Below are 22,942 nucleotides of genomic sequence, written 5' to 3' on the forward strand. Positions count from 1 at the left end.
CAATTATGTGACAGCCATAAAGGAGGATGTTTGGAGTTGGTGGCAGGTTACTTTGAATTGGCAACTTTTTGTGGCAGGCATCTACTTGCAGTATATAAAAGTGCAAGTTACATGCCATATCGATATACTATATGCGCTTACAGTTTATTTAAATTGTTGTCGATATACAACCGAAAATTCTGAGAAATTTTGAATCACAGATGCATGAAATGCTTGACGATCAAATAAGGTTCAGGTTATAGAAAATAATAACTCTGAGCTAGTGAAAGTTATAAAATGAAGCAAGGAACTTTAGCTAAATTGTCTGCCCAATAAAAGGCTTATAAACTGAATGATAAACCTTGCTAAGACTTCGAAATATTACACATATTTTAATTATTTAAGAGTAGTTATAGGTATGCCTTGTTCAGTTTATTTTCGGTTCATACTGAGTTTCCTGAAGTCTTCTACTCCGCAATAGAATTAATGCCAAGTGCTTCTTTTGAGAGTTATTATCAACAAGTTCAAGGTATCAGTTCAGTTCCTGCTTAAGCCAAACAGGTGACACAACCTTGAGAAAGAAGGCGATTAATTAAGTCATGTCTGCAGTCTCAATGACACTGTCTAATGCAGATGTCGTATATCCCATAATGGTATCTATAAAACCCATTGTTCAGATTACTACTAGTCAGTCATTAATTTGCAGTATGTTGTTACGGCCAAGCGAAAACTTTACGGGAATTATCCGCGTTGTGCGCAATCTTACTTTAATGTTAGGCGTCGACGCCTATGATCCAAATTATCGAATCAACATGAAAACGGCAATGACTTTGGGTGCTATTGTTACTTATTCGGGGTTTACAATTACGACTGTGATCCGTCTGAGGCTTCGTTCTACAGAGTTTGAACAAGTTTTATGTTGGAGTCCGGCATTCACGAAGAATTTACCAGGTCTATTACAGTGAAGTTGAGATCTATGTAAGATTTGAAATCCATATCCCAGATATGCAAATAATTTGCATCAGAATTGTCGCAGATTACGAACTGCTTTGATTGTGGCCAGCATCATGTATGCGGTTGGAATTGTTGGCATGATCTTGTTGCCCATTTTCGTCTCGTTGTTTACGGACAAATTCATCCCGATCCTGCACTTTCATATCCCGGGCATCGATGTGACAACTGAGATGGGAACACTCGATCTCTCAAAAATACTGGTAGTGGAATCTTCGAAACTATTTGTGGAATGAATTAAATGCGGTCATTTCTAATTAGAAGTTTAAATTGAAGAGCGATTTGAGATATTGGTGAACTCAAGTGTTGTAGCTTGGCAGCAGCAATGTGATGCAATGTGTGGCTTAAAGACGGTCAACTTTTCTCAATGAATTTTCGTAGAAGAAGAACGTGCAGCATTTGCTGTGTGGCAGTTGCATAAGTAATCAGGCCGGCGGCCACAAAAAGTGGCAACTACAAACTGGCCATTCAGTGTGCAAGTGCCAATGTGCAACTGCCAAGTAAATGCAGGCAAATACATGCAAAATTGTTGCATAAATTGCTGCTGAATGTGTCTGTGTGTGTGTGTGTGTGGCACTGTGGCTTAAGTTGCAACAAGAAAGATGGCAGGATATGAACATGTGTTGGCTGTAAGTGCACTTTGTCTCTGCATGAATAGAAGCAGAACCAGCAGCTTGCCCCAATGTCTGTCCCTTTTGTCTCTGTGTGTGTATGTGTGTGTGTATTTTGTGGCACACACATTTTGCATAAGGCGCACCTTTGGGGGCAACTGCAACTAACAGCACTTTAATAAACAGGTATCTAATAGATGCTCGACAGTCTGAGACCGCCTTCGAGTGGATTGCTTCAAGTGCAGCAAGTGTTTAGTTCCATCTGCAACTTGGTGTTGCTTTAATTGTTCAACACAATGAGCATTGCTAGCACTTAACACACACATTCTCTCTTTCTCTCTCACTATTCATCTCTCTTTCTCTGTCTGTCTGTGAGTGACAAACTTTGTGCTGTGAAGCATTTGCAGTCCGGTTGATTCCTCATTGAATGGGACAAACAAACTTTTCCAGCAAGTTAAACACTTTCGGTGAGTGCAACAGACACATTTAATAAGTGAGCGAGCGTAAGGACACTGCTCAAAATTGTCAAGGTGCACACTGAAGTTGACTATCTTAACATCAACACAAGTGCTTGAGACATTTAACATTCATTGCAGCATATCTATTTTGAGAGCCTACGCAAACTTTGCAAGTTGCGCATACGCCGCATTGGCGCTAAGATTACAAGCAGTTATCCGCTTTGGCAGCCCAAACACGAAACTATCAGGGAGTGCTAATAATAATCTGCATTTTAATTAACTCTAAAGATTATCAAAAACTAGATACAAAGTAAAGTGAAGAGAGAGCGAAAAAGGTAAAAGCGTCGCTAGAGTCAATAGAAATTCAGAAGAAAGTATATTCAACTCTTTGTAAACCGGCTGTTAAGTAGTTGCGATATTTATTATATGAATTAATTATTGCGAGGAGCTAGCTCATAGTTTTCAAGAACATTTCTTAAGTCGAAATAATGAATTATGTTTATCTCTAACTACTAACTACTAAAGTTTAACTTTCAAGTATAGCAAAAACATACAGCCGTGAAAAACATCTTCGAACGACTTGTTTACAAAATTTGTTTAAAAATTACGAACAAAATCACAGTTATATCTGTTTGACTGGAATTCCTTTTCCTCTTTAAAAATACAAGAACGAGAAAATAAAATTTTTAATTCGTGAATTTCAACAAATGCCTTAATCACTAAGTAAATAGAAAATTGAAATAAATACATATTATTTTGAGTCACTTTTGTTTGTATTCTTTAATTAAAATTTTTTCATTGTTTGAAATAGCTTTATTATAAAAGCTTGAAATTGTTTAATTAAAGAATAAGAGGAATAAGAGAACAAATAAGAGGTTTTTGTAAATACTTTTTCCTTTGCATTATATTCAAAAATTTTTTATCAATGCTTGTTTTTATATATTTTCAAATGTTTAAATAGGAAACGACAAAATGACAGGGAATGCTTGTAAATAATAAAAAAGGCATCTTCGACCGATATAATTTGTATTTATATCAGCGTCTATAGTCGATACTTTATGGAAATGACCCTCCACTTGTCTGTCTTAAATTAGACAAAGGGCTAGAAGCTCATCTTCGATTTTTTAAAGTCCATTTTAAAGCTTGGGAATCGAATCTTAAATTTTATTACAATAAATAACTAAATAACAACAGTCTTTATGATTCATGAAGATTTTTTGTTGGGATCAAATAAAAAAGTTGGAAGTTATCCATATCAGTTAAAACCACAATAAAAACTCTTGTACTGACTATATGAAATGAAAATTTTCAATCACAAAATTGTAAAATTTTTTAGAGCTATATATAAATCAAATAAAAAACAACAATGTAGAAGAAAACGACCTGGTAAACTTAAAAGGGGTGAATATAACGACTATAATATGCCACATATGAACCTAAAATATGTTCGTAGGTAGATGTAAAAACTTTAGCAATTTAATGATAGGGAAAACTGTTGAGTTTTCCAATTTTATGCAAATCAGAAAAAAGATGAATATTTCAAGTCTTGTGACATTGAAGAGAGTTGTAAAAAGTGGAGCGTATTTTTTTTGGCATTTGAAATGTGAATTTATGAATAAATCTGACACGATAAATGTGCTTAATTTCGAACTTGTTAAAGTGGAAATTTAAGCGCAGAAACTGTCAGCTCAGCAGCTGGGCAAATAGAGGAAAAAACGGGTTGAAGTTCACATGTCAGAGCCAAGTCAAAATGAAAATGCAAATGTTGCCGCTGTGCGTGGGTGTGCGTCAGCATGTGTGTGTGTGTGCGTGGGTGTGTTGTATCTGTGTGTGTGTGGGGAATACTGGAAAATGTAGAAGCTGAAAACCTGAAAAGTCCAGCTACACAAAAAAAAAAATCTCCGAATGTAGAGGGAAAAATGTATATGCAGACAAGAGCTGGACGAATCCTGAACGTATCCTGATTTCTGTGGAGATTCAGGTGTCAGCATAATTGACGTCAAGCTGTCACTGCTTTTGTGGTTAATTAGTTGCAACACACCGAGTCCCAGATAGCAAGAGCTGAAATTGGTCAGCCAACCAAGCAAACGAGGCAATCAGCATGGTGCCACATCTTGGTGCATCCTTATCATTTGCCTTTTACACCCGCGCACACACACACACAATAAAAACCAAAAATTCAATTAATTTGTGAATAAACGCAAAATTGAATTGCGTTCACTGTTGACGGGGGCCATCGTCATCTGTGTGCCTCTTTAGGCTTCTTTTGTGTGTCCCCCGCCCCCCCGCTCTCTGCTGCTTGCCGCATAATTGCCAGTGACATGGCCGCACTTGTACTTGGGGGTTTTGCGGCACGCTGAAGCTGATGCTGAAGCTGAAGCTGAAGAGCATGCCGACGCCATGACGGCTTCTTAATTAAAAGACTGTCAATCTGTGTGTATGCATTGCATTGCCCGGCACAACAACAACAAGGGAACAGCGGCAACAACCAGAAGCTGCAACAACCAACGCAGCAACAGCAGCAACAGAATGCAGTCAGGCAAGCAGCAGCGACGAGGCAACGAGGCAACGAGCCTGTCATAGCCGTACTTGCACCAGCATCCGGGAGTGCTATTGTTAGCATCAAGTCATGCGCGTGGCAAGCAAAAATGGTTAAAAAAACACAAACACACAAACACACACATATACATTCAGGCACACAGTGCAGCTGCAGCGGTGGCAGCAACGGGAACTGTGTTGCAATGCAATCGCACTTCACTTATAAGCAGGAAAATGCTGAGAAAAACCGGGAAGCGAAGCATAAGCATGTAGCAAACTTTAACCATAACAGGACTTCAAAATACCCTAGAATCAGTTGGTTTGAAGATGGCTTAAAAAGTATACAAAGTGAATATAATGAACTCAGTTTCAGACTATGCAGAATAACTTTTCAAACGCTGCAGAAAATAGCTTTATGAAGTTTATGAACTCTTATATTTTATTATAATCCATACATATTGTTCTTTAAATTAATATGTTTAAGTAGCAAAGCTACAATTTGTGTGTAATTCAGACTCTATTAGGTTTCAAAATTAAAACACATTCTATTGTAAAATTTATTTTGCGATTGTAATTAAACAAATTATATATAAAATGCAGAATTTTGAATAAATTAGTTTGAATAAATAATTTAAAATTCAAAAAATGCAAATATTCAGATAAGTTTTTAACAAAAAAATTAAATAAATAACAAAATTTATAGAACGAAGTATTCAAATTTTGGTGTTAATTAAAGAATCTAAAAATTCGAAAGAAAATAATAACTATTTTGTTCTTTTATTGAAAAGTTGTTATATTTTAAAGTTAATTATGTTAGAGTTCTGCTACAAAATATGACAACTTAAGTGATTTACCATTTTAAGCTATTTACAAGATTTGTAGTAAAGACCGAAATTACCGAAAGCGATATTTGAATAATGAAATAAATAATAATACAGAAGTAATATTTGGAACAGGATTGTGAAACATATATTCTAGGTATAACGTATTAAATTACTATGAAATTGAGTTGAACTGAGTAAGCCAACTTCCGCAGTGAATTATTCAACTTTAGGTGCTATAATCTGTGAGATAATCGCACTTTAAGAGCAGCTTCTAGGTATCTGCCTGCTGCTTGGCTGTTGCAAAGCTGCTTTTAAGTCTGGCAAGCTCTGCTTAATTATTTTTATTTGTCGTGCAGGGCATGAAAATGCTGAAAAAATGACTTATAAAACATGTGAGCCAGAGGGTGGAGAGGGAGGCGCTGACGATACACATACACAATACAAGTGCCGCTCATTGACAGCGCGCTGACGTGATGCATTTTGCACCTCTCAATTTTTTCTTCTCTCCTGCGATGTTGTTCACTCAGTCTCAGTCTCAGTCTGAGTCAGGGGATGTTTGATGCTGCATGCTTTTAGGCGCTATGTGGCAGCCTCGCAGCCGTGACTGCAACGTCAACTTCAACTTCAACGTGCCACAAATATCAATATAAGCAGCGCCAAGCATCAGCCAAGGCAGCATCCGCAAACTGAAGCATGCCACAGCATTGCCGGCATCCGTCGCTGAGTTGGAAGCTGAAGTTGGAGTTTCGGCGTCTTGAACACGTTTCGCACGTATCTCAAGTGCTGTAGTTTCCCTCCCAGCAAACTCCTTTACCCCTCTCTGTCTCTCTGGCTCTCTTCGTGCACAACGAAATGCGAGCTGTCGTCAGCAACTTTGTTTTTTGCATGATTTACCGCACGGATACTCGTATATTTGTCGTTTTCAACGTAATTTGCATATTATTTACAACGGGCAAACTTTTAAAGCATATTTCACACCTGCTGGCCAAAACACACACACACACTCATACACACACAACCACAGAGAAACCTTTTAACGCTCTGCTGATGATGACTAGCGGCAACTTGGCTGCTTCTTTTGCCTCAGACTTGAGACTTCTTTTTCTCCTTCTTCTTCTTCTTCTTCTTCTGCCGCCGCGTGTTGCAAATATTTTTAAAGTTTTTGACATAGTTCTGTTCGCTTCGCTGTGCTGCGGCCATGTTTGTGTTTGTTGCCACGCCCACTTAAGCACGCCCCAACGCACAAACAGTTCGAAGTGCAGCGCTCGCAACGGTGGCTAATGAGCTGAATTTTAGCTGTAACTTGCAACTTGCAGCTGCTGCACACCACGACTTCTTCTTCTTCTACACCTTCGCCTTCTACTTCATCTTGTTATTGCCGTGTAACGGAAGTAGCGCGTAATGCACCCGCCCATGCATTTTTTATCAACTCAGCGCCACTTAAAGTGGCCAAAGCACAAAAAAAAAACCAACTAAAAAAGTGTTTGAAAACTTGGCCAAAGTTGCAATGAGCAGTAGCAGAGGGGCGGGGCAATATTTGAGTTAGAGTGGTTATGCTGCAATATGCATAATGAGGTGGCAAATAATTAATTTTAATTAATTACGTGTCGTGGCACAGATGAGCAGTGGGCGAAATGCGAAACGTATGGAAATGCCGTGCAATTGGAATACTGTAAGTGCATAAGCATAGAAATTAATTGCAGAGGAGAGTATAACAACTGGAACGAATGGAATTGAATCATATAATTCATGCAGTTGAGAAACTTACAACTGGATCGAATGGAAATGAATCAGCGAATTCATACAGTTGAGAAACTCACAACTGGAACGAGTGGAAGAAAAACAACAGAATGATGTGAAGTTGAAATACTGTGATAAGAAAATGTCAAATGGAATAGATGGAAGTGGAGCACTGGTATTTTATGGAACTGAAACACGATTCGAGCAAACAACAAATGAAGGGACATCTGTATGCATTTCAAAAACCGTGAATGAAAAAAGGAAGTGATATGTAGTTGAAAACTATGAATGAAAGTGAAACAGCGGAAAACCACTGCAGTGGAAATGGCATGCAATTGGAATACTGTAAGTGTACACAAACAAATTAATTGCAGAGGAGAGTATAACAACTGGAACGAATGGAAATGAATCAGCGAATTCATGCAGTTGCAAAACTTACAACTGAACGAATGGAAATGAATCAGCGAATTCATGCAATTAAGAAACTTACAACTGGAACGAATGGAAATGAATCATATAATTCATGCAGTTGTGAAACTTACAACTGGAACTAGTGGAAGTGAAACAACAGTATGATGTGCAGTTGAAATACTGTGAATACAAATAAGAAAATGTCAAATGGATAGAAGTAGAGCACTGAAATTTTATGGAAATGAAACACGATTCGACTAAACAATAAATGAAGGGACAGCTGTATGCATTGGAAAAACTGTGAATGAAAAAAAGAACTCATATGTCGCTAAAAATTACAAATGGAATGAATGAAAGTGAAACAGCGGAATTCAAAACATGTTGTGGGGATCTCGAAGTTAAGTGGAAGTGTGTGGTAATGGCACTAAATCAAATATCTGACTTAAAATATATCTTAACTTATTTGTCATTTAAATAATATGAAATGTAACTGTGAAAATTTAATCAGTTATGCGAGGAATAAGTAGAATTGAATCAAAGTGTGTTGGGATGTTAAAATAACTGAAACGAAACAGAGAAAATGGTCTGACAATTAAAATGTTAGACTTAAAATTGTTAAATTGTCTCTGGCAAACATGAAAGGGAACTGTGAAAATATCATGGAAAGTGTTGCGCGGGGAACTCATGGAATTGAAATATCGAATGTAGTGGAGGCAACAATAATTTAAAGGAGAAACAGTGAAAATGACACAGCGGAGTTTGGCAATAAAAATGTCTGACAGAAAAGTGTCTGCCTTGTTGGAAATTTAAATAAGATGAAAGAATTGTGCAAATAGAATATCTTGCATGCGGAACAAGTGGAAGTGAACCAACGAGTGTCGGGAGGATAAAGTAACTCAAAAGCGAAACAGTGGCAAAGGCACAGAAAAGTCTGGCAATAAAAATGTCTGACTTGCTGGCAATTTAAATAATAATTGTAATAATATTTAAGCTTCTTTCTGGATGCAATTCAAAGCATACTTTTAAGCGCTTCATTCATTTGACCAAACGCCTGAAATGAAAATTCGTTTTTTTTTTGCCGCGCAGTGAATATATTAGTTGATTTTACGACATTTTTTACTTTGACCAGGACAGCCAGTCATTTCCATATCAATAACAGCAGGAGGCTAAGGTCCAAAAATATAAGGGAGGAGAAGCTCGAGACGAGGAGCGCGAACAGAAGCTCCACTAAAATCGCATTTTGGCTCCAGGATTATTTGCTATAATTCATGCTGTCAATGCAAATTGAAATTGTGTCACGCAGTCAAGTCGGGCAACTGAGGCAGCTGGGCTAACTCCCCGCCACTCCTCTTTTCCCCCACCCCCCTCGTACTCAACTCCTCTTTTCGCCACATTTAGTCAACGTTCGCGCTCGCGCCAATTTCCATTTCTCGTTAGTTTTATTTTCCGTTCTATTTTTATTTTCATTTTTATTTTTTTTTTGGCTTCCTCTTTTTATTTATTTCATTTTTTTGTTTTTTTGGTGTCACCGCAATTGTTGCCCAGCGCCCAGACGTGGGACAATGGGACGGCGGCAACCTTCGTTGGCAAAATCTCAAAACACAAATGGATTTTTAAATTACCCTCGTGGCAGTTCACAAAAAAAAAAAGCAGCAACGAGAAATGGAGCAGCAGCTCCTACTCTTGTTCTCTTCTCATCTTGCTTTGTTTTAAGGATAGGTGCATTGCATTATCTGTCGTCGTTTCGGGCTGCAAGTTGAAGTTGGTTTAATTCGAGTTCCTCGATTGCTGTGTACAACTATTTATGCATATCCTGCGTATCCTTTGGAAACACTATTTGCATAGAAAGCAGAAGTTGCCTCCGTCGCTGTTGCTTTCCGCCTCTCTGCCTGCTTGCTTGCCTGCAACTATTCGTTTTGCCCCATCTCGTATTGAGTTATGTGTGCCAGGCCATTGAGCTGCACTCAAGCGGTTGCCAAGCTACTTTCCTCTTTCCTTTCTTCACCCTCCATCTCCTCTCCATCACACTCTCGTTTGCTCTCTGTGTCTTTCCCTATCTCTTTGTGTCTCAGTGTAGTCTCATGGAATTTATTTCGCCGCCAGTCACCGCTTGCATAAACCAAATGCAATGACAACCAATTCGGCTAGAGCTTTTGGCCAGAGCATTGATGTTTCATCTGCAATGACACTGGCTGAAAGCGTCGCCTTAGCTATAGGATTATTGGCAGCGAAAAGCTTTTAGTATATTGCTTCAAATATGCGCAGTCAAGTTTCTGTTTTGCCGGATTTTATTTAAATTGTAGTTGACTACAAAGCTTCAGGTGGCAAGCCTTTGAGTAAAGTCTTAATTCTTTTTAAAATACAATTTATAGAAAGATTCTGTGTTAGTTCTTACACTTCTTAAAAGAAACACATGTTCATTCATATTTATATAGCTTAAAGAAGCTTATAAAATGTAATTACCATTAACAGTTTTTATTGACTTAGCTTTTAGGTGCTTTTATTATGCACATTCAGTTTATGTAAACTTGAATTAAGCTTTAATATTGTTAAGTAATTCTAATATTCGTTTATTTAATTTATTAAATATTATTATTATAAAATATTTAATGAAAATATTAAAATTCACTTGAAAATATTATAATAATCATATTTAATATTTGAAATAAAAAGAATATTACAATTACTAAAAATACAAGAACATTTTAAGACTTACAATATTTAAATTTAAAAATATTAAAGTTTATAAAAATATTTGAATTTTAAATAAAACCTAAGAAATATATGGTTTTTAAAATGTTACTTAAGCTCTGGATAGTCTTAAGAATTATTATACATTGCTTGTAAAGTTTCTTGATGGTTGCAGCCGAAAGGTACTATATTAATTTAGTTTGCAGCTTTCATAAGCTTATGAAGTTTATTGTGCGACACTAAAAACTTTTGCTGCATATACACTTTATACTTAGACTCTTTCTCTTTCTTTATTTTAGAAGGTGACGATAGTTTGTAATTTGCAGTTGGACTTGGGGTGCAGTGTTGATATGTTACGTGGCTAAGCAGCTGATTTGTTGCATTTGTTTAATGTCAACGCTAAGTAATTGGAAAGCCATTTGGCATTTGATAAACAACATGACAAGGGGAAAGTCAATACACGAATTTATTAGCACAAAAAGACAAATGGCCGAAGCCGCCAAGTGAGAGGGGAGCTAAGGGCAAAGGGGAGGGGAGGGGAATGAGTGAAAAGAGGTAAAACACAAGAAGCTGTTAAATTATTCTAAATCAATGAGTTGGAAGCCGAAACTGAATGCAATTAATCAAACGTAAGAGGCCAATGTCAATTGCAAGCAGGCAGCGCAACCACACACAAACACACACACATACACTCTCTCACACACACACACATACACAATCGAGCACAACAAGGAACATAGATAAACCGCAAGGACAACAACTGAGCTAGCAACAACAACAACTGTTACCTATTTGGCTGCTACCTAAGCCAGCTTCATTCCCCCTTCTTGTTTCCTTCCCGCTTGTTGGCCAAACACTTTCTTGACCCGCACAACACAGCAGAGTAATCTATAAATTTAACACACGTGAGCGCATACATGTGTGTGTCTAAGTGTGTGTGTGTGTGTGTTTGTAATCCTTTAGGCCCTTGTGTTGTCCGTACGTGTTTACAGTAACACATGCAATTTGTTGGCCCTGTTTGCTGCCAAAATGTTGTATTTCTGGTCAGCAGGCAACTTGTGAGTGTGTGTATGTGTGTGTGTGTGTGTGTGTGCCACGTGCTGCACAATCATTGAGCTAGTTTGCATAGCCAACTAGGCTCAAACTAAAATAGCATTAGTTAATTTGAATAATTAGGCAAATTGAAATTTAATCAAACATCAATTCTCGTTTTGTGGGTTGACAGATGAGTCCCCAAATAGCTTCGCAATACATATTTCCCCAAAAGTAAATGCCTAATGTGGTTTTATAACTGTAATCAATACGAGTGATTATTATTAAATAATGCAACAATTGTTTGGGGACAAAATATTTTAAGTTTGATGAAACCCCAAAAATGTTGATAAGCCAGAATGTTGCTAGCAACAATGTTGCTAGACTTTGTTCAATTGTGTGATGTAGTGATGATTATTAAATAAATCAACAATTGTAAAAATTTGTTAAAAATTTATTAGATGAATTAATTAACTTAACTTAATTATACGAAATGTTGCTAAGCAATAATATTGCGCAACATAGCATCGTTAGCTTTTTTTTTGTTTAACTACATTAGCGAGTAACTTAGGCAGTTAACTTATATATATAACTATTAAGTATATTTTATGTTTGTACACAATTTAAACAGCCATTCAAAAACAATTGTAAACAATAAACACAGCCTGCTGAGCTGTGAGAGCGGTGCTGCTTAAGAGTACTTCGCTTACGTTGCTGCAACATTTAACGTTACGTTTTCACCATACGCCATACTCACCATGGTGCGTAATTTGTGGTGGTTGTCTTCAGCAGCTGTCTTACGTTTCGTTAGTTTACGTTGTGACTTCGAGCCGTTCGGATGTGCGAGCGCATAACAAAAGGCGCCACCTAACGACTGCATACGGTACGCGTGCGCGCGCTCTTAGCAAAGGCAGAAAACGAAAACAAAAGCAAAAACCAATTGCAAATGCAAAGCAAACACAACAACAACAGCAGACGCAGCAGCAGGCAGTAGCATTTCTTGGTCAGTGGCAGAGCGACAGGAGAGAAAAAAGAGCAGCGACGCCGACGTTCAAATTACCGGTTTCAGTGTCGGCGACGCTGTGAATTTTAGCGCGCTGCTGCGTCGCGTCGCAGCCTGCAAATAATTGCACGTTTTTGCCTTTGTCTTTGTGTTTGTCTTTTTTTGCTTTTGCATTTGGCTTTTACGACTTTGCTTTGTGTGGCGAACGTTAAAAATCAAGTTGGAAAAGTGCGTTGGCTTTTCGGCTTGGCAAAAACGCAACAAAAAAGAAATGATTGGAAAATGTAAAATAATTGCAGCGGCTTAAATGCAAAATATTTGTTGTGTGTTTATTTACAGCAAGAAATTAATAGTGCAAAGTGAAACGAATAAGAGAAAAGAGAGAAATATTACAAAATTATAATCATACATACAAATACGTAAATATTTGTGCTGTGTTCGCCGCAATTTAAATGCCATAAAAATCATAAATTTAATATGAAAAATGTTCGCAGTTTGCACAGTTTTAATGGCAGCAACCTATCGTTATTGTAGTTCTTCTTCTTATTGTCGTTGTTGATCTCTAAAGCGGATTATTCACAGCGGCGCGCGTTAAAATACAAACAAAAGCAAACAAAAGCTCGTAAGTTTCCACCATTAACCTGTCTGTGTATGTTTGTGTGTGTCTCTCTCCCTGTACGTGTTTGTGTTGGTGTGGGTGTATGTGTGTGTCTGAGTTTGTGGTTGTGGGCGCCATGTTGTTGCAGGCTCGACGCCGGCACATGACATTTTGTTGCTCAACGACAACAACAACAACAACAACAACAACGATTATTGTTAATAATTTCGGATGCTGCACATTTTGGCCTAGAAAAACAAACAGAGTTCAGACTCAAATTGGGAACGCATATTGTATGTGGAGCACAAACTAGAAATTCTGACAGTTTTATTATGCCACAGAATTGCAACAGTTTCAGTTGACGGCTGAAAGTGTGGCTGACAAAGGAAGCGGTGCAGCACTCTCTACTTTTGGGGGTTGATAGAGAAACCGCACAACTTTTCTACTAGATTGTAATTTAAAATGTCAAAAATTCATTCCAGCTGACTTTTGACATTATTCTGTTATGTATTGGTTCAAGTTTTTGTAGTTTACCCTTTCCTTAGCTTCTTATAAGGAATAAAATCATAATTATAACTATTTCTAGAATATTTAAAAAAGTTAAATAAGATTTAAAAGATAATTTCTTAGTTTTTATAGCTCTCATTTCTTTTGCTGCTTTGATTGTTATTAGTAAACTTTTAAATACTTTAAAGATTCATATATACATATGTCATATATACATATGTTAGCAGTGATAATCTCACCTTACAATCAGATTGCGCATCTTAATGTCAGGTAATGATTCAACAGTTTGGCGAATATTATCAATAATTCGTCATCAGATTCAATTCTGAGTATTATTAGAATACTTATGAAACGTTTTTGTAAAAATAAATAAGTAGATTAGCTAATGACAGAGACAATTTCTACCAGAGCAGATTAAGTTCTCAGTATTTCCGTCTTTCAAATCACCTTTAACAGTATTTCTTAGCTAAATCGTGCAAGTTTTGTGTCTTTCTTCAGTGTAAACACTTGGTGCTTTGGTCTAGATTTGGTCGGTTAAGCTAACTGTTGCTTCGATAGGGCTTCGAGAGGCTCTAATTAAATTTGACAACTAATCCTAAACACATAAAAGCCGAAGCCGAAGCTAAAGCTAAAGCCAAAAGACGCAGAGGCCAATTAGTTGTGGCCTAAACTTAAGAAACATTTAAGAGAGAAAAAAAAGAAATGAACATAAGAAAAAAAGTCGAGGGAAAAAAACTGAGAACTGAGAATTGTATCTTTGCTGGTTGTATTTACACTTTGGGTTAGCTAAAGTTCAGTTCGCCAGGTTCAAAGCGAAGGCAAACAGACAAACTTGAATACGAAATGAGACAACAAAGCAAGCAACACAATAAAAGTCACATTAAAACGTGTGGAAAACAACAACAGACACAGACAACAGCACATGTGTGTGAGAGAGTGTAAAGAGGAAGACAGAAGACGAAACAAAAAGACTCGAAATGAAAAGACAAAGCAAAATAAGTCCAATGTATCCCTACAAGATACAAATGTATCTCACAGTAAGCGCCATAGCTTATTGTGTGTGTGTGTGTGTTTTTGGCTGCGTTTTTGGCGTTTAGTGGCAAGTGTTGAGCGCATTTGCGGCATTTACACGCTATCTGCATAAATATTTCAGCGCCGCTTGTAGCTTGTATCTGTCAGATACATTATTCACAGAGCGTTTTAGTTAGTTGAAGCTGAGCTGCAGAAGCTGCTCATTTCATTTCATTTTATTTCACTTCATTTCATGTTTTATTTTTTTGGGGCCACATGCAATCATAAAACATAATTGCTTCAAACTGCCAGATACCAACTCCTGCTCTTCCTCTTCTTCGACAGTTTCTTCTGCGTCTTCTTCTTTCTTGTTTCTCTGCTTCTTGTTCTTCAGTCTGTGTATTTTTCTTCTAGTTGGAATGTCGCGCCAATCAGAAGGCAAGTCCAGTTTCTGGCTTTGTGAGAGTCTCCGACTGGAGTTGCTGTTGCTGCGGCTTGGAGTTTTGTGGCAAGTTGCCTGAGTTGATGTTGCTGCTGGCTTGGACTGCAAGTAGCAGCAGCAAATTTGTTGTAAAACGGGTTTTTTTTTGTTTCTTTTGTAGCTTCCCTAATGTTGTTTGCTACTTGTTGTGGCCTGCACTCTCTCTCTCTCTCTCTCTCTGAATCTCTTTCTCTTGTGCTCTCTCTCTCTCTCTCTCTTTCCACAACATGTTGGCCGGGAGCAACGTTTCTGTGCGTAGTTGGCCACCAAAATGAGTTGCTGCCGTTGCTGCTGCTCAAGTTGCAGCTGTCGCCTTGCCAGCTATCCTGGTCATAACCTGCCCCTGCAACAACAACGGCAACTGCTTGGACGCAGTGTTATGTGGCAAATACTTATTGTAAATTGCAGCGGCAACCTGTCGCCTAAGCCGGTTTTCACCTGGCACCAGCCACAATTTGGCAGACGAACTTTAAGATTTCCTGTGCTCTCAGCTCTCTTTTTTATTGTTCGACCCTGTACAAGTGGGAGTAAGCAGTTGAAAAGCAAGCAAACTATGCTAAAAAGTTTAAAATGCAACAGCAAACCAAAAATATAACAAGCATGATTCATAATCCAACTACCTTTAGTTGCTTTCTTTGCAAGCGAAATATATATATTTGCAGATAATAAGTATGCATCTGAAAGATACATATTTGCAGATAATAAGTATGCATCTCAAAGAGACATATTTGCAGATTATAAGTACAAATAATAATAAATAATAGGTGCAGGAAATCCTTGCTTAAAGGTTATTTTTTTCACAGAAATATTTCTGCTTAGATCATCTCTTGTTTTAAGTGCTGCTGCAGCATTTTCCGGTTTCTCAGGTTGCCTGTCAAAATGTTGTTTGATCGGCTGTTAGCATTTTTTTTGTTGTTTGATGCTGTTGTTACATTTTACAGCCAAGCAGGGTTGCCACATGACTTGCCGCATTGTGTGTATGTGTGTGGCAGAGAAATGGCAACTCACCTTAACTAACCTCAGTCAAGAAAAACGCAAGCCGGCCGGTTTCATTTTTTCATTCGCATTTTAATAACTTGTTTCTGTGCTCACACACACACGCACACTCACTGCTCATTAATTAACATTAAAATGCGACAAAGTTTGCTTTGTTGTTGTTTTTGTTCTCGTTCTGGTTGTCGTTGTCGTTGGCTCTCTGATTAGGCTCGTTGCGTGCCAGACACGCGCTGATTTATGCACAATTCTGTGAGCCCATAATATCAGCAACGGTCTTTGTTAAGTTAAATTTATTAAATTAGATATTGTATACTCTATATTGTATATGTATAGGCTAGATACAAGATACATTTGTTTAAGCCGGTTTCCCTATTGTTCTCACATCTCTTCTCTCCATTCTATTTACACAGCTGTTGGCCAATAGGACAACGTTTCGCCCATTCACATGGCAGCCTCTGCATAAATGGTAAGTCTGATATTTATGTTTACATACCTATAAATACAATATATACAGATATCGTATACAATAAAGTTTGATATTTGCTCGGCCCACATCGATGTCAATTGACCCAAGCAAACACTTCAGAGTGAGCCCTGTTTGTCTGTGAGTACGAGTACGAATACGAGTACGAGTGTATCTTTGAGATACTTCGTCGTAATTTGTGTAGGCTGCCGTTGGCTCTGAATGTCTTTCATAACATGCGACCCAAAACCGGTTCTCATTTTGGGCCAAACTCCAAATTGTTATGTTAGAATGAAAGCTTAATTGATGCATACCAACTTATACACTACTCAATCTTTGATTTTTTTGTTATTTTTTTGGTTATTTGATTGTTTGTGGCAGCAGCTCAGCAGCAGCTCTTGGCAGCCCGATTCGCAGCTGGATCAGTTATGTCATGCGGCGACTAGCATATGATTGATGAACTCTGCTTGTAGCTCTCTCTCCCTCCAAAAAATAAAACGAATTTCCAATAAGAAATTCGAGATTGCCTTCAATTTGTTTGTGAGAACCATCAAATTCTGATTTGTACCCGCTTTTTGCTTTTTGGCTGACGTAGAGTAACAGGTGCGGGATTTTGGGTGCGGACAAAGATTGCTAATCAATGACTACATCTGTTATTAGTTGGTTCTCTGATGGGATAAAATAGTAGAACTAATTGACAAACTTTATGCGGCACTATAAAGTTGATTATGGGAAAAGTTTGAAAGGTATTTATTTTCATATATCGAGTCTAAAATAGTTAGATTTATGTAGAACAGTTTAGTTAACTTTAAGTGAAGATTAAGCACATCTTTTACAATAACTAAGAGCTAAGAGTATTCCTTTAAAATTGTTAGATTTATGTGTGTTATATATAGCACAGTAAATTAAACTTTAATAAAGTCAAAAAGTACATATTTCAAAGCTAAATTTCAAATTATTCAGTTCACATAATTCGATTTGCATATTCTGTTTTATAGCTAATATAGCACAATAAAATTAACAATAAATAAGGTATAACAAAGTGTATCTTTCAATAACTGAAGTGTGTGTGAATTATTCGGCTGAAAAAGCTAGCTTTATATATTCTGTTTTATAGCTAATATTTCATAATAAAGTTAACTTTAAATGAAATATAAAAAAAAAGTGTATCTTTCAATAACTGAAGTGTGTGTTATTCGACTAATATAGCTGGATTTATGTATTCTGTTTTATAGCTAATCAATGTGCACTTAATTTGCAATGAGCTGCAATTCAGTTGTCAATAGCGGCAACATTGTATTTATTGTTATATATTATTAATTGTGTTCATAATATATAATAATTAAGCGGCTTTTTCTTGTATTGCATAGCAAAGTAGAACGGAAACTGGGAATGATTTCAGGCTACTATACTAAAGCATAAAATATGTATTTTTTTCTTTGTTAGTTTAATAAAATTATTAACAAAAGACTGAGCTATTGTTGACATAATTATGTTGTTAGTTATTGTATTTCTCGTTAATTAATTATGGAAATCTTGCAATATCCAATTATAGAATGTAATACATTTGAAAATATTGAAAATATGCACAAACAAGCGTGTGTATGTCATTTCAAAAAATATATTTGGGAAAAGTAGTTTAATGAATTTTTGAATTTATTTAGCTTTTCATTTGATATCCTTGTGAATTTCATGGTAAATTTCATCGTCATAAACCATTCTAAGCGGTATCATTTTAAACTATTTCAGCTAAATTTCAACTACAAGCTCTTTAGCAAACAGCACTGATTGCTATTTGTTAATGCTGGGATAACAGTGCACGTATTTCATTTTTGTGCTGATTATAGTTTAGCTCAATTAAATGTTGATTTAGAGTCGAGCTGCAGCATTTTTGGGTACTTGTAATTGTAAAGTTTAATTGGCTCGCTAATTGAAAGAGTCGCCGCAATCAAGAGAACGAATTGAACGAATGAAATTTGGCAGCTCTCTCTCTCTATCGAATAAATCATTGGACTGATTAGTATGCCATACGCATAGAGTAAGCGCTAATAACTGTATCGGTGGCAAGTGTGGCAACTGCAACGAACCAATGCAGCACGAATGTGATGGTCACTCAGTCAGTTAGCTATGTTATGGAGTAGGAGCTATAGAGCATGTATCTGTCAGTGTGAAATTGGTTAATTGGCGAGCACTTTGGGATATGTGAAACTGTTCGCTAATTCAACACCTGAACATGTAGCTCTAGCATTTATATCTGTATCTGTATCTGTCGCTATATATATAGATTTCTATATCTAAATGTATTCGTGTGCGAGTGCAAATTCTAAATGTTTTTGGCTTTTAGAGCTGCCTCTATCTGGGTCACAGCTTCGTTTTCATTTTTACTTCTCTCTCTCTACTGTTTTTTTTTTTCTTTTATTTTCCGGAAATTTATTGAGCTGTCAGTGCACGAACAGGATGTGTGGCAGACCAGATCAGGCCAGCCTAGCTATGGCAATGGGCTTTAACCTGAGAGCGTGTGTGTGTGTGTGTGTCTAGAACTGTGTCAGCAGTCAAGTGTTAACAATTTCAATGCAATAAAGATGCAATCCGAGATGCGGCACAAACTATGGCAGTAACTGTTTGCCCCATAGTTTAAGCTGCTGCTCATTAATCTTAATTCAATTAGGCAGCTGGCAGCTTGCGGCACTTCTGGCTAATGAGGCAGTCAACCAGTCAGATAGTCAGACAGTCAGACAACCCAGTGATTCGATTGCTCTCCTCGCTATTCGCTCAACGCAAACACAATTTGCATCAATTGCATTAATTAGACAGACACAACATACAACGTATACTACATTTGTGTGTGTGTGTGTGTCTGGCAGCTATACAATTTGCATATGGCTTTACTTTTTGTATTAAATTCTTTAATTTATTATTAACTTGGCAGCGGGAATGTGTTCGTATTGAACATATTAAATTTTTATCAAACAAATTATGTCAGCTGCATTTCTGAAGGGGATTAGAAGAAGTAATATTTTTTTATGACAATTTTTAAATGGAATTGAAAGTGAAACGAAAGCATTGATTGCATTAAAAACATAAATATTACTAATATAAAAAGCGACAGTTTGAATTTAACTACACTTATTATACGAGTATATTTAAAATAAGATACAGATTAAAAGAGTAAAAGGAATTTCCAAAATGAAATTGAATTTAAAAAGCATCAATTTTAATTAAAAATATACTTATGGCATTTTTTCAGTAATCTACTATATTATATACTCAAATTAAAAAGAAGAAAATTGAAAATAACGAGCTATAGCTTTTATACCGGCTACATAATCTGACAATATGATATATTTTGCACTCTATGGTATGTTTTCAATGTAGTACTATACCAAATAAGACAATATACCAAATATAGCCAATGGTATATTTTAGTATTTATGCGGTATATTAATTTAATCTATTTTAAAATACCACATTGTTTTGCTCTCATTAAATTTCATGCGAATTAAGCTTTTTTACTTTTTTCTATCTGAACTATTCTGCTAAAGAAAGTATTTTGAAATGTAATAACACCTTTAATAACACTAAAGGTATTTCCAAGACTAAATTGAAACAGTCAACTATAAAAACAATTATAAAAAGCTTAAATTTGAATCTTAACCATTTTTTTTAAATTAAAATTTTTAAAGTAAGATCTTAATTTGAAAAGTCAAATAGGTATTTCCGAAATTTAATAAAGAGCAACCAGTTGCATTTCACGTTTATGCAAATTGTAGAATAACTGCTAGTTGAGCAATAGCAGCTGTTTGACTTGCTGGCACTTGTTTAATTTCGTAGCTGCAACAAACGACACTTGCAACAGATTGCATAATTGAACGCACAACATGCTCGCCTCGCATTCATTTGATTAAAACTACAATTCCAGACAAATAAAACAGACAGAAACAGAAAGAGATAGACAAGGCAAGAGACGAGAGGCAGGAGGAGGTGGGGAGAAAGAGAGCTGCAATTATACTTAATTAGAGTATAAATTTAATAATTAAAGTGCACAGCTTGTTGTTGCGACTATTTATTGGCCTAATGAAGTTGACCGACCCAATGCCAGGCAATTTGCCATCTTAATGAGTCAATCGAGTGCACTGCCACGCCCACTTCACACACTGAGAGAGAGCAAGAGCTGAGCTCGACAGGTTATCAGACATGACAGGCGTCAAGTTGGCTGCCACTGCTTCAGCTGCTTATCAGACTTGGACGTCAGTTCGAGTTGCAACCCTTCGCTGCTAACATACTTGTATTGTATTTTACTATTTTGTAGTTTACAACCCTCGCTTTATTATTAAAAGTCCACCCCCAACGCATGGGCTAATTTATCACAATTTTGCATGTCAGTCACGCTTCTTTTGGCATATGAATTGCATGCAATTTATCAGCATTTGCATTTATCTAACTGCCACGCTTATCAGTTGACCCAATTCGTATCAAAGGTTTTTTTCTTCCTGTTTTGTGGCTTTTGCTTTCTGCGCTCGAAAGTATGCTATGATTTTTGTATGTGCCTCGCTTTCGTATTTGGGATTGGTATTCCTATTTCTTTTGTCGCCAACTGTGCTGACTCTCTGCCCTCTCAGCTTCCCCCTCTCCTTCCTCTACTCGTCTGCTGCCCCCTGAAGTCATTATCATAATGATGCCGATTGTTTGGCTGCCAGTCAGCGTTATCGCATGAAATGCACATCAAAGTGCTGCCGCTGCCTAGCTATGAAGGTGTGACTCACACACACACCAACACACATACATAGACACGCATTTGTAGAACTGTTTACATAGATTTCGCATTAATACGGCGAAAGGAATAAGGCAACGTAAGGGTTTCAGTTACAACAGGCAAAACTGGAATATCACAAGCTATAAAAGTCTCTGCGTTCGCTTTATTGCCAAACTATTTGTATGCTGCAGACACAACACAAGTGAGGAGGGGAAGAGGACATATAGTGGCTGTAAGTTGGCTGCTCATGTTACTTGGCCATTTATCCTGAGTGTGTAAGTGTGTGTGCGTGTGTGTGTTTCTCTATTTTTGTCTGCTGTTGCTTTGGGCGCTGGGCTTTTGCCATTGTTTTGTGTAGCGCGCTTTTTGGTTGCGTCTTTCAGTTTTGTCTCAGTGTATGTGTGTGGTTGTGTGTTGTGCAAAATAGTTTCATATTGCAATTTATTTTTATTAGATAACAGCGCGCTTTTCGCTTTTTATGCGCATTCCACAAAATGTTGCTCGATGAAACGATGCTCCACGATTTATATAGCAGACACTTTTGTGTATATATATAGAAAATGGTGTATGTAGTATACACATATATCTAAAATATCAAAGCAACAACTTGACGTCCGCTTCATTATAAATTCATTTGAGCTGCCCTAGAATATGATAAAGCCATAGATCCACACAACTTGAACAAACTGAACTCAACTCAACTCAACGCAACGCAACTCAGCGCGACTGAAATTGCGGCAAGAGCAGCGTTCTCGCTTGAAAAGCGGAATTAAATTTAAATGATATTTGACGAGCGCGCACAATGTGGCTGGGAAAAATCAACAAAAATTGCCGAACGTAAGAATCAACACTCAACCACCATCAGCAACAGCAGCAGCAGCAGAAATAACAAGAGCACCACCTTCAATTCAACCACCAGCAGCTGCCTCTGCCTCTGCTCCTGCCCCATCCTTCAACCTTTAGCCCTCAGCCTCCTACTCAGTGCTGAATCCGCAGGCAGACAACGCCGTGTCGCGGCCAAATGTAAGGTCGTCGTGTGCAAACAAGTAGGGACGCGTCAACAGAGATTTGTATGCGACTAGCAGATACCCTGCGCAAAAAGAAAGAAACCCAAGATGTACATACAAATTTATGAGCTTAAAGGGATTAAGAATAATAGTATTTTTCAGTATTTTTAAAAGTGAATGATCTGAAGACGTAAATTAATAAATTTCTGACTTACAAAATGGATAATATATAATTTTTCCCCCTTTTTTAGGGATCTAAAAGCGTTAATTAACAATAAATGTAGTAATATAGCAAGACGTTAAAAAGTAACACATATTTTTTCATGTTTTTTAATGGATTATAAAAAAAATTAATATATTGTCTTTAAAAATCGTATATTATATTCCTTAAGTTGGCTTTTTTTTTAATTTTATCAGGAAAAGCGAAATTTTCAATTTTGAAATACAAATTTAATTGTTGATCATTTTGTAATATAAATCAATCAATAAGTTATGCTGTGAACTAAATTTACTTTAAATCTTAAATACGATCTTAATCGTTGTATTTTTTCATTAATTTGGTCTAATTGTGTAGAAAGAAACAAATTTATCTTTACTTGCTTTTTCCCTTTTTTACTTTGATTTACAAAGCCAGTTTATATTATATATTATTCTGATAGTGTTCTAGTTATCAACAAATTTAAATATCGTTAAAAAAAACTTCATGCTAAGTTTGTTATAACCGCTTTTTCTTTCTAGAGGGTAAAAAAGGCAATAGCGACATCAGCAATGGCGTTGGGTAGCATAGCTAAGCATAAATAAGTTGTTAAGCCGTCAGCGAACGTGCTT

At 36.8% G+C, this 22,942-nt stretch overlaps 1 protein-coding gene across 3 annotated transcripts in view; it reads left to right on the plus strand.

Annotated features, from left to right (window-relative positions):
• The first annotated feature begins 12,709 nt into the window (after nt 1-12,709).
• Nucleotides 12,710-22,942, plus strand: part of LOC117568194 (protocadherin-like wing polarity protein stan) — a 63,525-nt gene continuing 53,292 nt past the window's right edge. For all 3 annotated transcript variants that reach the window (XR_007954765.1, XM_052003968.1, XM_034248653.2), the window contains exons 1-2: nt 12,710-12,920; nt 16,302-16,357. The gene's annotated coding sequence lies outside the window, so the exon portion shown is untranslated. The remainder of the gene's footprint in view (nt 12,921-16,301; nt 16,358-22,942) is intronic.

The sequence above is a fragment of the Drosophila albomicans genome, chromosome 3 (assembly GCF_009650485.2).
Source record: "Drosophila albomicans strain 15112-1751.03 chromosome 3, ASM965048v2, whole genome shotgun sequence".
Classification (NCBI taxonomy): domain Eukaryota; kingdom Metazoa; phylum Arthropoda; class Insecta; order Diptera; family Drosophilidae; genus Drosophila; species Drosophila albomicans.